Genomic DNA, 13,771 nt, shown 5'->3' on the forward strand with positions numbered 1-13,771 from the left:
GGGGGAGATAAAGCGACAAGTGTAGCATCTCTTGCGGTTGCAAGGGAAAGTGCCCGGGTAGGGGGCAGTACGGGAAGGAAGGGAAAATTGACAAGGGAGTTACGGAGGGAGCGGTCTTTGCGGAAGGCAACATGGGGGGAGATGGGAAGATGTGGTGTGATGGGAAGATGATATTGTGTTCAGTTCTGGGCACCATGTTATAGGAAAGATATTGTCAAGCTTGAAAGGGTACAGAGTAGATTTACGAGGATGTTGCCAGGACTAGAGTGTGTCCGCTAGAGGGAGAGGTTGCGTAGCTGGGACTATTGTTTGGAGTGAAGGAGGATGCTGGGTGATCTTAGAGAGCTGTATACAATCACGAGAGGAATATATTGGGTAGATGCACAGAGTATCTTGCACAGAGTTAGTTTAGTTTAGAGATACAGCGCGGAAACAGGCCCTTCGGCCCACCGAGTCCGCGCCGACCAGCGACCCCCGCAACCTAACACTATGCTACACACACTAGGGACAATTACGCATATACCAAGCCAATTAACCTGTAAACCTGTACGTCTTTGGAGTGTGGGAGGAAAACGAAGATCTCGGAGAAAACCCACTCGGTCACGGGGGGAGAACGTACAAACTCCGTACAGACAGCACCCGTAGTCGGGATCGGACTCGGGTCTCGGACGCTGCATTCGCTGTAAGGCGACAACTCTACCGCTGCGCCACCATGACCGTAGCCGGAGGACATCATTTGAAGGTGAAGGGGAAAGATTTAATAGGAATCTGATGGGTAGCTTTTTCACACAAAGGGTGGTGGGTGTAAGGAACAATCTGCCAGAGGAGGTATTTGAGGCAGGGAATATCCCAACGTTTATGATAGAGTTCGACAGGGACACGGATTGGACAGGTTTGGAGGGATATGGACCAAACGTGGGGCAGGTGGGAGGGGACTAGTGTAGGTGGGGTATGCTGGCTGGTGTGAGCAAGTTAGGCCAAAGGGTCTGTTTCCACGCTGTATCACTCTATGCCATAGTGTTAAAGAAGGCGTATGGTATACTTGCCTTCCCTGGTTGCCCATTGAGTATTTGAGCCAGGAGGTCATATTGCAGCTTTATAAAAAATCGGTTCGTCAACTCTATGGAGCATTGAGTTCAGTTCTTGTCGCCCTATTACAGGAAGGACGCGGAGGCTTTGGAGAGAGTACAGAAGTTTTTCAGAAGGCTATAATAGCATATAGTGCTGGAGTAACTCAGCAGGTCAGATAGCATCTCGGGATGGATGGATGAGCGCCATTTCGGCCCAGACTCGTCGTTGCACTGGGCCCATCCAGCATCGCCGCCGGACCGGGCCCACCTAACATCGCCGTCGCGCTGGGCCCGCCTAATATCGCCGCCACACCCGGCCTACCCAACATCGCCGCCGGACCGGAGCTCCCCGAACATGTACACCACAATGCACCCCACGCATCTCGTCGCCCTACCGGGTTGGTCGAGCCGCGACGCCCCGCCAACCTCATCTATTTCACCCGCTGCTCTAGATGTCAACTGATCTACATCGGTGAGACCAAGCGGAGGCTGGGCGATCGTTTAGCCGAACACTTGCGCTCGGTCCCCACTAACCAACGTGACCTCCCGGTGTCTCAACACTTCAACTCCCACTCCCATTCCCCATCCGACCTCTCTGTCCTGGGTCTCCTCCATGGCCAGAGCGAGCAACACCGAAAATTGGAGGAAATGCACCTCATATTCCGCTTGGGGTGCCTGCATCCTGCGGGCATGAACATTGAATTCTCCCAATTATGTTTGCCCTTGCTGTCTCCTCTCCTTCCTAAAAGGAGAGGAGACAGCACAGTCTGGTCACATCCCTCAGCCTTCGGGCTCCCCCTCCTTCTTTTTCCTTTCTTCTCCCCGCCACCCCCCATCAGTCTGAAGAAGGGTTTCGGCTGGAAACGTTGTCTATTTCCTTCGCTCCATAGATGCTGCTGCACCCGCTGAGTTTCTGCAGCATTTTCGGTCCAGACTCTTCCTCTTACCAGAATGCTGCATGGGTTAGAGGGATGAGGGTTTTCTTCTGTGCGTCGGTTATTGAGAGATGATTGGGTAGAAGTTTATAACATTGTAGAGTTTTCTCCCCAGGTTGGAAATATTAATTGCCAGATAGAATGTATTTGTGAGTCGAGAAACGTTTAAAGGAGATGTGCAGGACAAGTATTTTACACCCATAGTGAAAGGCGGCTCAACGGCGCGGGCAGGAGTCGTGGTGGCCGGACATACGATCGTGGCTTTTGAGACCACCTTGGTAGGTACGTGAGCGGGCAACTTGGACAGGTTGGGGGATTGGGCAGAGATGGGAAATAGTGTGGCAAATTGTGGAGTCATGCATTTTGGTAGTAGGAATAAAGACGTAAACACTTGTCTAAATCGTGAGGGAATCGGAGGTGCAAAGGGACTTGGGACTGTTGGTGCTGCATTCCCCCAAAATATAATCTGCAAGTCGAATCTGTATCAAAGGAAACAAACTCAATGCTAGCATTTATTTCAAGAGGGCTGGAATAAAAAACAATGTTGAGGCTCTTTCAGGCGCTGGTAAAGCCGCATTTTCAACACTTTTCAACATAATTGTATAAGGGGTAAGAATGTTGTAAAAACAAGCCTCAAGGCTTTGTGTCTCAATGCAAGGAGCATTCGTAATACGGTGGATGAGTTGTGGCAGATAGCTATTAATTACTATGATATAGTTGGGATCGCGGAGGCATGTCTCCAGGGTGACCAAGGCTGGGAGCTGAACATCCAGGGATATTCAATATTCAAGACGGATAGACAGAAAGGAAAAGGAGGTGGGGTAGCGTTGCTGGTTAGAAAGGAGATTAACGCAATAAAAAGGAAGGACATTAGCTTGGAGGATGTGGAATCGATATGGGTAGAGCTGCAAAACAATAAGGGGCAGAAAACGCTAGTGGGAGTTGTGTACAGGCCACCTAACAGTAGTACTGGAGATGGGGATGGCATCAAACATGAAATTACAAATGCGTGTAAAACAGTTATAATGGGTGACTTCAATCTACATATAGATTGGGTGAATCAAATTGGCAAGGGTGTTGAGGAAGAGGATTTCTTGGAATGTATGCGGGATAGTTTTCTCTACCAACATGTAGAGGAACCAACGAGAGAGCAGTCTATTCTAGACCGTGTATTGAGTAATGAGGATGGCTTAGTTAGCAGTCTGGCTGTGCATGCCCCCTTGGGCAAGAGTGACCATAATATGATTGAGTTCTTCATTAGGATGGAGAGTGACATAATTAATTCAGAAACAAGGGTTCTGAACTTAAATAAAGGTAACTTTGAGGATATGAGACGTGAATTGACCAAGACAGACTGGCAATTGATTCTTAAAGGATTTCGTTGCTTCAGGTGTGATAGAATTGGAGGGGCAAGAGGTGGAGGTGTTGTATTGCTTATCAGGGAAGATATTACAGCAGTGCTTTGGCAGGATAGATTAGAGGGATCGTCTAGGGAGGCTATTTGGGTGGAACTGAGAAATGGGAAAGGGGTAGCAACACTTATAGGGGTGTATTATAGACCGCCAAGTGGGGAGCGAGAATTGGAAGAGCAAATATGTAAGGAGATTGCAGATATCAGTAGTAAGCACAAGGTAGTGATTGTTGGAGATTTCAATTTTCCACACATAGACAGGGAAACACATTCTGTAAATGGGCTGGATAGGTTGGAGTTTGTAAAATGTGTGCAGGATAGTATTTTGCAGCAATACATAGAAGTACCTACTAGAGAAGGGGCGGTGCTGGACCTCCTGTTAGGAAACGAGACGGGTCAGGTGGCAGAGGTATGCGTTGGGGAACAGTTCGGGACCAGTGATCACAATACCATTAGTTTCAATATATTTATGGAGAGGGTCAGAACAGGACCTAGGGTTGAGATTTTTGATTGGAGAAAGGCTAACTTTGAGGAGATGCGAAACGATTTAAAAGAAGTAAATTGGGACAGTTTGTTTTATGGGAAAGATGTGGAAGAGAAATGAAAGACATTTAAAGGTGAAATTTTAAGAGTGCAGAACCTTTATGTCCCTGTTCGGTTGAAAGCAAATAGTAAAAATTGGAAAGAGCCATGGTTTTCAAGGGAAATTGGACACTTGGTTCGGAAAAAGAGAGAGATGTACAATTATTATAGGCAGCATGGAGTAAATGAGGTGCTCGAGGAGTATAAAGAATGTAAAAAGAATCTTAAGAAAGAAATTAGAAAAGCTAAAAGAAGATATGAGGTTGCTTTGGCGAGTAAGGTGAAAGTAAATCCAAAGGGTTTCTACAGCTATATTAATAGAAAAAGGAGGGATAAAATTGGTCCATTAGAGAGTCAGAGTGGACAGCTATCTGCGGAGCCAAAAGAGATGGGGGAGATATTGAACAATTTCTTTTCTTCGGTATTCACCAAGGAGAAGGATATTGAATTATGTGAGGTAAGGGAAACAAGTAGAGTAGCTATGGAAACTATGAGATTCAAAGAAGAGGAAGTACTGACACCTTTGAGAAATATAAAAGTGGATAAGTCTCCAGGTCCGGACAGGATATTCCCTAGGACATTGAGGGAAGTTAGTGTAGAAATAGCAGGGGCTATGACAGAAATAATTCAAATGTCATTAGAAACGGGAATAGTGCCAGAGGATTGGCGTACTGCGCATGTTGTTCCATTGTTTAAAAAGGGGTCTAAGGGTAAACCAAGCAATTATAGACCTGTTAGTTTGACGTCAGTGGTGGGCAAATTAATGGAAAGGATACTTAGAGATAATATATATAAGCATCTGGATAACCAGGGGCTGATTAGGAACAGTCAACATGGATTTATGCCTGGAAGGTCGTGTTTGACTAATCTTCTTGAATTTCTTGAAGAGGTTACCCGGGAAATTGATGAGGGTAAAGCAGTGGATGTTGTATATATGGACTTCATTAAGGCCTTTGACAATGTTCCTCACGGAAGGTTGGTGAAAAAGGTTCAATTGTTGGGTATTAATGGTGGAGTAGCAAGATGGTTTCAACAGTGGCTGAATGGGAGATGCCAGAGAGCAATGGTGGATGGTTGTTTGTCAGGATGGAAGCCAGTGACTAGTGGGGTGCCACAGGGATCTGTGTTGGGTCCACTGTTATTTGTCATGTACATCAATGATCTGGATATTGGTGTGGTAAATTGGATTAGTAAGTATGCAGATGATACTAAGATAGGTGGGGTTGTGGATAATGAAATAGATTTTCAAAGTCTACAGAGAGATTTATGCCAGTTGGAAGAGTGGGCTGAAAGATGGCAGATGGAGTATAATGCTGATAAGTGTGAGGTGCTACATCTTGGCAGGACAAATCAAAATAGGACGTACATGGTAAATGGTAGGGATTGAAGAATTTAGGTGAACAGAGGGATCTGGGAATAACTGTGCACAGTTCTCTGAAAGTGGAATCTCATGTAGATAGGGAGGTAAAGCAAGCTTTTGGTGTGCTGGCCTTTATAAATCAGAGCATTGAGTATAGAAGTTGGGATGTAATGTTAAAAATGTACAAGGCATTGGTGAGGCCAATTCTGTAGTATGGTGTACAATTTTGGTCGCCTAATTATAGGAAGGATGTCAACAAAATAGAGAGTACAGAGGAGATTTACTAGAATGTTGCCTGGGTTTCAACAACTAAGTTACAGAGATAGGTTGAATAAGTTAGGTCTTTATTCTTTGGAGCGCAGAAGGTTAAGGGGGGACTTGATAGAGCTCTTTAAAATGATGAGAGGGATAGGCAGAGTTGACGTGGATAAGCCGTTCCCACTGAGAGTAGGGAAGATTCAAACAAGGGGACATGACTTGAGAATTAAGGGACAGTAGTTTAGGGGTAACATGAGGGGGAACTTCTTTACTCAGAGAGTGGTGGCTGTGTGGATGCGCTTCCAGTGAAGGTGGTGGAGGCAGGTTCGTTTTTATCATTTAAAAATAAATTGGATAGTTATATGGACGGGAAAGGAATGGAGGGTTATGGTCTGAGCGCAGGTATATGGGACTAGGGGAGAATACGTGTTCGGCACGGACTAGAAGGGTCGAGATGGCCTGTTTCCGTGCTGTAATTGTTATATGGTTATATGGCTATATGGTTAATGGGTTGACGGTGGATATGCAATGGAAGGTATTTAAAGACCGCATGGATGAACTACAACCATTGTTCATCCCAGTTTGGCAAAAGAATAAATCAGGGAAGGTAGTGCATCCGTGGATAACAAGAGAAATCAAGGATAGTATCAAAACAGATGAGGCATACAAATTAGCCTGAAAAAAGCAGCCTACCAAAGGACTGGGAGAATTTCAGAGTCCAGCAGAGGAGGACAAAGGGCTTAATTAGGAAAGGCAAAATAGATATGAAAGAGAACTGGAAGGGAACATAAAAACTGGCTGCAAACGTTTTTATAGATATGCGATGAGAAAATGATTAGTTAAAACAAATGTAGGTCCCTCGCAGTCAGAAACAGGTGAATTTATCATGGGGAACAAGGACATGACAGACCAATTGAATAACTACTTTGGTTCTGTCTTCACTAAGGAAGACATAAATAAACTGCCGGAAATAGCAGGGGACCGGGGGCCAAATGGGATGGAGGAACTGAGTGAAATCCAGGTTAGCGGGGAAGTGGTGTTAGGTAAATTGAATGGATTAAAGGCCGATAACTCCCTAGGGCCAGATAGGCTGCATCCCAGAGTACCTAAGGACGTAGCCCCAGAAATAATGGATGCATTAGTGATAATTTTTCAAAATTCGTTAGATTCTGGAGTAGTTCCTGAGGATTGGAGGGTAGCTAATGTAACCCCACTTTTTTAAAAAGGGGGGAGAGACGACAGGGAATTACAGACCAGTTAGTCTAACATCGGTAGTTGGGAAACTGCTGCAGTTATTAAAGATAGGATATCAGCACATTTGGAAAGTGGTGAAATCATTGGACAATGTCAGCATGGATTTATGAAAGGTCTGACGAATGTCTGATGAATCTTAGATAATTTTTCGAGGATTTAACTAGTAGAGTGGATAAGGGAGAACCAGTGAATGTGTTATATCTGGAGTTGCAGAAGGGTTTCAACAAGGTCCCACATAAGGGCTTAGTATACCAACTTAAAGCACGCGGTATTAGGGTTCAGAATTGATGTGGATAGAGGACTGGATGGCAGACGGCAAACAAAGAGTAGGACTAAACGGGTCCTTTTCACAATGGCAAGGAGTGATTAGTGGGGTACCGCAAGGCTCAGTTCTCGGACCCCACCTATTTTGCAATATATATTAATGATTTGGACGAGGGGATTGAATGCAACATCTCCAAGTTTGCGGATGACACGAAGCTGGGGGCAGAGTTAGCTGTGAGGAGGATGCTAGGAGGCTGCAAGGTGACTTAGAGAGGCTGGGCAGTGGGCAAATGCATGGCAGATGCAGTATAATGTGGAAATATGAGGTTATCCACGTTGGTGGCAACAACAGCAAAGTAAATTATTATCTGAATGGTGGCCGATTTGGAAAAGGGGAGATATAATGAGACCTGGGTGTCGTGGTACACCAGTCATTGAAAGTAGGCATGCAGGTGCAGCAGGCAATGAATAAAGCGAATGGTATGTTAGCATCCATAGCAAAAGGATTTGTGTACAGGAGCAGAGAGGTTCTACTTCAGTTGTACAGGGTCTTGGTGAGACCACACCTGGAGTATTGTGTACAGTTTTGGTCTCCTAAGCTGAGGAAAGACATTCTTCCCGATAGAGAAGGTTCACCAGACTGATTCCTGGGATGTCAGGACTTTCATATGAAGAAAGACTGGATAGACTCGGCTTGTACTGGCTAGAATTTAGAAGATTGAGGGGGGATCTTATAGACACTTACAAAATTATTAAGGGGTTGAACAGGCTAGATGCAGGAAGATTGTTCCCGATGTTGCGGAAGTCCAGAACAATGGGTCACTGTTTAAGGATCAGGGGAAATCTTTTAGGACCGAGATGAGAAAAATATTTTTCACACAGAGTGGTAAATCTCTGGAATTATCTGCCACAGAAGGTAGTTGAGGCCAGTTCATTGGCTATATTTAAGAGGGAGCTAGATGTGGCCGTTGTGGCTAAAGGGATCAGGGGGTATGGAGAGAGGGCAGGTACGGGATACTGAGTTGGATGATCAGCCATGATCATATTGAATGGCGGTGCAGGCTCGAAGGGCCGAATGGCCTACTACTGCACCTATTTTCTTTGTTTCCACGTTTCTATTTGGGATATCGTGAGCAATTTTGGGCACCATATCTGAGGAAGGATGTGCTGGCTCTGGAGAGGGTCCAGAGGAGGTTTACAAGAATGATCACAGGAATTATTTGGTTAACCTATGATGAGCGTTTGTGTGCGTTACCCTATGATGAGCACTGGGCCTGCACTCGCTGTAGTTTAGAAGAATGAGGGGGGACCTCATTGATACATACAGAATAGTGAACGGCTTGGACAGAATGGATGTGGGGAGGGTGTTTCCACGAGTAGCAGTGCCCAGGACTAGAGGCCATAGTCTCAGAGTTAAAGGACGTTTTATTTCGGAAGGAGTTGAGGAGAAATTTATTTCGTCAGGTGGTGGTGAATCTGTGGAATTATTTGCCACAAAATGCTAAGGAGGCCAAGTCGGTTGATATTTTTAAGGCAGAGAGAGATGGATTCTTGATTAGTACGGGTGTCCGAGGTTATGGGTTGAAGACAGGAGAATGGGGTTTGGTGGGAGAGATAGATCAGCCATGATTGAGTGACGGAATAGACTAAATGGACCAAATGGCACGGGGCATGTCGGGGAACTCTGATTACTGGCTTTGCTTGGATTCACCCAGAGGTGATGGTAATGTCGGCTGTTTCCACGCGGAACCTCCACCGGGTAACCCGCACATTTGTTGAGGCACCAGAACATTTTTATAATTATTTTTGTTAACTAATAATGGTACAGATGTATGGATCTGATCCGCTCTGTCAGTGGACTGTTCGTACCCTTCTCTCCCGTCTTTATCTCCTCTTCTCCAGCCAACAATGGACCATTGTGGGCTAAACCCTTCTCTGGTCATCTGTTGCCGGCCCCAGTTGGTGTTAGCCATTACCTACCTCCGGTTACCCCCCACCTCCCCACCCCACCTCCCCACCCCCCTCCCTGACGCTACTTTCTATCTGAAGAAGGGTCTCGACCTGAAACGTCACCTGTTTCTTTTTCTCCAGCGATGCTGCCTGACCCGCTGAGATACTCCAGCACTCTGTGTCTATCTATCTTCGGTATTAACCAGCATCTGCAGTTCCTTCCTACACAAGTTCACACCCCCCCCCCCCCCTCCCGGCCTCCCAATATATTCCATCAAATATATTCCATCGATATGGAGTACCAAGTGTATATATCCGTTGTGCTGCTGCAAGTAAGAATGTCATTGTTCCGATAATAAAACACTCTTGAATGTTGAGGTGAAGAGACGGAGGGAGGTGCAATTACAACGTGTCCAGCGCGATGGGACTGGTACTTCGATTGGAAAGGTGGAGAGGTGTCTGATCTAATTCGGACAAATGGGATTGGCCTCGAGTTTGTATTATTATATAATAATACAAAACATTGTTTTGTATGATTATATATTATCTATTTGTTATTCAGTTTGCAGGCTTTTAAGCTGCTGCAAGCACGAATTTCAGGGTTCCGTTGTGGTTACAAATTAGAATTTTATTCGGAGTCACCTGAGTGACTACGTGAAGAAGCCGCCAGGACGCATGGGTGTCATATCATCTAACGCATTGCGCAACGACAGGCGGGGTGGAGCGTTCGCCCACAGCGGTGAGTTTAAAAACCAAGACCGGCAGGAAAGTGCTTTACTCTGCGGGCACTTTGTTCTTCCTGTGTTGGTTTACAGGAAGATCCATGGACAAATCCAAGAAGTCCACAAGGGCTGCGTCTAGGCTGGCTGGGGATGACCGCGCAGTAGCGGGCAGCCAGCAGCGGCCGACTGCACCGGAATCGCTAATCGGGCGATCAGCAGTTCCCGACTTGGCACCTGCGCCGGCCAGATCAACACCACGGCCGGGCGGGAAAGTGAAACAAAAAACGGACAGGCCCGTTGACTCGAGCTAGTGACCGTGATCGCTTACGCCGGTGGAGCAGATACTCCAGCGTAACAGACTCCGGGAGATGTAGTCGAGTCACCATGGGTGTTTTAATATTCCCATGGCATCAGCTTCCACATGGCTGCATAGTGCATCTCCCTCGACAGAGGGGAGTACTAGGAACCATTTCTGGGCTGGCTGCGAAGAGGGGTTGGCTGAAGACTCAACAAGTGTGCTGGGGGTTACACAAAAACGCTGGAGAAACTCAGCGGGTGCAGCAGCATCTATGGAGCGAAGGAAATAGGCAACGTTTCGGGCCGAAACCCTTCTTCAGACTGATCGGGGTGGGCGGGGACAAGAAAGGAAAAAGGAGGAGGGGCCCGAAGGCTGGGGGATGGGAGGAGACAGCAGGGGGACTGAGGAAGGGGAGGAGACAGCAAGGACTAAGAAAATTGGGAGAATTCGATGTTCATGCCCCCAGGATGCAGACTCCCCAAACGGAATATGAGGTGCTGTTCCTCCAATTTCCGGTGCTGCTCGCTGTGGCCATTGGGGAGACCCAGGACAGAGAGGTCGGAGACGGAGTGGGAGGGGGAGTTGAAGTGCTGAGCCACCGGGAGGTCAGCTTGGTTATTGCGCACCGAGCGGAGGTGTTCGGCGAAACGATCGCCCAACATCCGCTTGGTCTCACCGATATAGATCTGCTGACATCTAGAGCAGCGGACACAATAGATGAGGTTGGAAGAGATTGGAGGTTGGAGTGTGCTAGGGGTGCAAGAACAGGATATGCTGCTGGATATGGTGTCCAAATTTGCATTGCCAGCGCAGACAGGAGAGCCATTGCAACCCAAGCTAGCAGAAAGCATAGATCACCTCTCTTTTAACCAGCTGCAAGAGCAGGCTGTGTTGGACACAACTGCCAAATACATGGCACCAGAAAATTGTGTCTCCATCAACGTTCCCGTGGTGAACAGTACCATCTGGGGGTACATCGGTGCGGGCGTCAGATGCCAGGAGGTCAAGCTACAAAAAATCTTGAAGCTATTGTCTTCAGGAATTACATCGTTTGCCCGGTCGCTGGATGGCAAGCAGATGTCAGAATGACAGCAAGACGCTCGGGCACTCTTGTGCAATACGCAGTTTGAGATTAACAGTCTCAGGTAGAACGCCAACCGTCCGGCCTTAAACCCCCAGTTTGCAGGGCTGTGTAAACCTGGTAATACAAAGCCACCAATATTGCTATGTGGAGAACCTGTCTGAACAGGTCAAAGAGTTCGACGAGGAGGCTAAAGCCATCGGGCTCATGAAGGCTGCATTGGGCGACAACACCCCTACGCCCCCACCAGTAGATCAAGATACACCGACGCTGGTGAAAGCTCAAAGGCCGGGCAACAAGGACAGAGGTCTTTGTTAGGCCATGGCCTAGACCGGCCTACGTGGAAGATGCACCAACTCCACACTCCAGTGCCTCTACTTCTTTGGCGACAGAAGAACAAATAAATAAATACTCCACTGGTAACCATGGAGGTAGGTGGGTCTGGTTCCTCCCAAAACACAGGGGGTGTAATTGATACACAAATTGGTGGTAGGTTAAACTTCTTTTGGGAGGCATGATGTGCTATAACTACTGACGCCTATATCCTGCACAGTATTCAGAGTATGAAATCGAATGTGTGCACAAAAACCATCCTCCGGTTCAGCATGCACCGAACCGAACGTTTGTGCTTTCACGACAGGAAAAACGGGGAGCACATGCTGAGCTGGAGAGGCTATATGCTAAGGTGGTAATTGAGAGGTCCCAACACGATTATCTAGAAAATCGTGTCTAATATCTTTACAAAAAATAAAAAAGATGGTGGTTGCCACATTATTATAGATTTGACCAAACTGAATACATGTGTGCAGTATATTCATTTCAAAATGGAAACCTTTGTTACTGCCAAACAATTGATTTCCAAAGGCTACTTCAGGACTTGCAACGATTTAAAAAATGCATACTATTAGGTGCCCATACGGAACGATCAACGGCGATATTTAAAGTTTAACTGGATGGGGCAGCACTGGCTGTATAGAGCACGGCCTAATGGTTTAACATCTGCCCCCAGACTATTTACCAAGAATTTGAAACCAGCCCTAGCGTTTCCTCGGAAATAGAAACACATAGTCATGGCTTACCTAGATGACATATTAATTGTGTGGAAAACTTTGGATTTTGCCATATCAGCTGTATCAAGTCACCAAACAATTGATCAAAAACTGGGGTTCATCATCCATCCAGTTAAATCTAAGCTGGCACAATCCACTACTATGGATTACTTAGGGTTCACCCTTGATTCGGTTCACATGACGGTGACTTTACCTAAGAGCAAGGCAGCGGACTTAACTGAGGCCTGCAACAGCCTCATTGGCATCAGTGAACCATCAATTCGACAGGTAGCAAGGGTGATTGGCAAAATTGTGGCTGCTTTTCCAGCCACACAGTTTGGACCTTTGCGTTACCAACAATTTACAAAGGGCAAAGGTGCAAGCACTCAAATTCAATACTGGTCATTTCGTTATACCAATGAAGCTGCCAGCTAAAGCAATTTTGGAATTACAGTGGTGGAGGCAAAACATTCGGCATTGTTCCAGCCCTATCATTGTCAGCAACCCTTCAGTGGTGCTACAAACTGATGCCAGTGCTCACGGTCGGGGTGCTACTAATTCCATCTCCAGTTGTGGAGGTAGATGGGATGCACATGAGGCATCTTTACTTCAGCCACGGCATAAACTACTTAGAAATGTTGGGTGCGTTCTATGGGCTAAAGGCATATTGTTCAGAAATACATCACCTGCATGTCCACCAACAACTTGACATCACCACCGTGGTGGCATATATTAACCATATGGGTGGAATCAAATCGATATCATGTGATGATCTGGCTAACACAATGTGGCAATGGTATATTCATAAAAATATTTGGATATCAGCTAGTTACCTGCCAGGTAAACTCAATACAGTGGCAGACACCAGGTCACGAAGATTCAATGACAACACCACAAAGGTATTGGACCACAATATCAATTGTAGCAAGATATGGAACACCAGATATCGATCTATTTGCATCTCGGCTTAACCACCAATTGCCAAATTATGTTTCTTGGGAACCAGACCCCGGGGCAGCAGCGATGGATGCTTTCTCGCTGAACTGTAGGTAATTGCTTTTCTATGCATTTCCTCCTTTCTGCTTTATCAGTCGGGTCTTACGCAAAATACAACATGACTCGGCGTCTGGTATTTTGGTAGTGCCCGGTTGGCCTACTCAACCATGGTTCCCTGTGATTCTCGACATGGTCTTGGAACCATGTATCTCCATTTCGAAACGGCCAGATTTGTTGGTCCATCCTGTAACGGGCGAAAGCCACCCATGCCATGACAGGACAAATTTGTTGATTTGTAGAATCTAAAAATACCACTTCTGGACCTGGGGCTGATGGACCGAACTATGAATATGATCACGGCGGCTCACAGGCAGTCCACCAAACAACAATATCTGGCATATATCAGGAAGTGGGAGAAATATTGTTCAAGGACCTACATCATGTACTCTATGGTGAACGTAACGTCTGTTCTGGAATTCCTGGCTAGCCTTCACTATGATGAAGGGCTCAGTTATAGTGCCATTAGCTGCGCCAGGAGTGC

The sequence above is a fragment of the Leucoraja erinacea genome, chromosome 2 (genome assembly GCF_028641065.1).
Source record: "Leucoraja erinacea ecotype New England chromosome 2, Leri_hhj_1, whole genome shotgun sequence".
Lineage (NCBI taxonomy): Eukaryota > Metazoa > Chordata > Chondrichthyes > Rajiformes > Rajidae > Leucoraja > Leucoraja erinaceus.